Raw genomic sequence first — 2,908 nt, 5'->3', positions numbered from 1 at the left:
TTCAGTGCAGCAGCTGCACAAATCCCCATCACGCTCAGATGACAGAAATTATATAACAAACACGCAGTTTGCAGATATTTCAGAAACAGTATAAAACACGATCATCCAACATCAGCGACCTTTTTTGCATAAAGTCACACTCTTATGTCACAGGGCTCCACATCACCTTAAGCAAGACTCTAAAAAAAAAACATAGCTGTTTAATATGACAGCCATCTACCCTTATAGTCAAAGCTCGGGAGAATAAACGGAAGCTCAAGAAGAGACTTAAAAATCTTTGGGACCTCTGAAAGTCCCAGTAAAAGTCGCACTCACTCACTCACTCACTCTCACTCTCACACACACACACACACATATATAAAGGAGAGGGGAGCACAGGTGAATGTAATTACGTCAATAATGGATCAACTTCTTCTTGGGTGTGGTGGTTTATTATTGTCACTGTATATTCATCAAGATTTTGTTGGCACTTTGCCAGAGAGGTGTTGTTATATTACATTATACGTTATTAAAAATTTAAGAAAAATAATTGAAACATTCCTAAATATATTGAACAGTAGAAATTCTGTTGTAGCCTACACAGTAAGGTTTGTATATTATGCTGAATGACAGCAACACTGCAGAAGGGCTGTCTTTTTAATTACATTTTTTAAATAAAAGTTTTACATATTTTGATCACCACAGAGAAAGATTTACTGGGAATTTATCAGAACTTGAACAAACAAAAAACTACAATATATGGCTCAAAGTACATAAACACAGTTTTGTCTGCTTTTCAAAACAACTTAATTGACCTCCACACAAGCTTGATCTTAGCCCCATTAAACACTTTTTTGGACAAACTGGAATACCTGTGAGCCAGTCCTTATCGATTAATTATGGATTAATCTATAAATTGTCAAATAATTGTTTGGTCTTTAAAACATGGAAGAACAAATGTTTGTGAGCAACTGTCCAAAAACCACTCAATTTACAATAATGTAGGACAAGAAAAAAAATAGCAGTTTCTCATTTTGAAGATGCTTGGAACCATGACTTTTGGCATTTCTGCTGGAAAACTGATGAAATGTCAGAATAATTGCTAATGTTTTAGAGTCATTCTCATAAGGATTAATTGGGAAATGTTCTGTGTGTAGCCCAAGTGTGTAGCCCCGGCTGTGTGCGGTCTGTTTAGTTAGTGCATAGTTTCGCCAGAATTCTACCAGGGTGTTAATAAAAAAAGTTGCAGTCTGAGGATGTATATAGTACTGTTGCATTAGATTTTGTTATACTGTACTTTTAATTAGGATGTTTATTGGAATAATTCCTACTTCTCTATCATGTCATGCAAAGATCTTACACATTTTCCATACCAGTGCATGGTTTGCTTGATCTGCATACTTTTATTGGTCCCACAGAGTCAGGTTGATCAGGGAGCAATATTTTCAGTGTAACGTGAATATCTGCAAGTAGCTCACAAGCATTTGGCGATACAAGCAGCAGTACCAGTCAGTATAGTGTGCTTTGGCACCCATTGTGGCCTATATTTATGTCATATGTAGGTCTGTGAGTGAGCTTCCTTTGCAACTTCTGAGGTTTAACTACTCAACGGTGAGCTATATTGTCTAAGTTATTTTATTTATTGTGTCAAATGTTTAGAGATGGTTGCACCTGTATTAAGCTGAAGTTATTTTATCTTTGTGACCTAGTTGCTGTGAACTGTGGATGGGGAGAATGGTGGGTCGAGTTGTATGTTGTGTTGCTAAGCTATGGTAATTCAAGGGTCAATTTTTTGTGCATTCTCTTGCTGTTACCGGTGCAGAGAGGGATAAATAAGCACGTGAGCCTAAATGCCCTAAGTTATCATGCTGTGAGTTAGTTCTGCCAGCTTAAGGGTGCACTGTGTAACTTTATTTTCTAATACCAAGATGTTTATTAAGGAACTGTGGTTGCTATTTGAATGCATTGGTTGTTGATTATATTTGCATTTTACAGTTATATTAATTAATGTATGGGAAATGTATGAAATTAGATACGATTTATTTTTGTAAAGAGTATTTTTTGTAAAGAGTATGAAATTGTCTGTTGTAGGTCAGGTTTTTTTTTTTTGGGTAGAAGAAAAGAAACAAAAGAAACCCCTCTCATCGCTCTGGAGTTCTTCCTGGAGGAAATTAGATCAGAGATTCTCAGTGGATGCTGGGTGGCGAGCCAGGTGAAAGCCTCAAGAAGAACTGATTAGGAGAAAGACTTTTGTGATCCGGTTCACTGCGGAGCTGGTAGGATCCCTAACTCCAGTTTAAAGGGCCCCAACGATCTGACATTCATTTGGAGGGTGGGGTTTTGTTTTTTTTTCCTTTTGTTGTTTATTCTGTTCAATGATTTAGTGCGCACTTTATTGCATTTGTTCTAAGTGTTGTGTTATTGTACATTAGTAAAATTCTGTTAATACATTTTTTAGTTTTACAAATCTAACTATTGTGTTGCTCTTTATTGACATTCCTCCCTGGCTCCTTGCGAAGTCTGGTCTCTTCTGGTACTGGTCCAAATTTGACATTCCTTAGAATATCTAGCTGTATCTATCCAACCAGGATTTAGGTGGAGGTTACATGTGCAATTTCAGTGAACCAACATATATCAAGTTACGCTTAAGAGTCTGTTTTTCAGCTAGTTGTCGTGTTAGATGTTTCGAATTGAAACCGAGAGACATGTACACACAGGTGACCATGTCCTTTGTATGTGCTCATTACTGCTAGTGCACAGAACATGGTTGTGAATAGAAGTGTGATTCTAAGCCATAGTGCTCACACAAAACAAGTTAGATCAGCAGCACATGTAAATGGTAAATAGCGCTTTTCTACAATGATGCACACTCAAAGTGCTTTACACCAGTGGTCCCCAACCACCAGGCCGCGGACCGGTACCGGTCCGT

This window comes from Monopterus albus, unplaced genomic scaffold (genome assembly GCF_001952655.1).
Source record: "Monopterus albus unplaced genomic scaffold, M_albus_1.0 scaffold236.1, whole genome shotgun sequence".
Classification (NCBI taxonomy): domain Eukaryota; kingdom Metazoa; phylum Chordata; class Actinopteri; order Synbranchiformes; family Synbranchidae; genus Monopterus; species Monopterus albus.
This window is presented reverse-complemented; position numbering follows the sequence as displayed.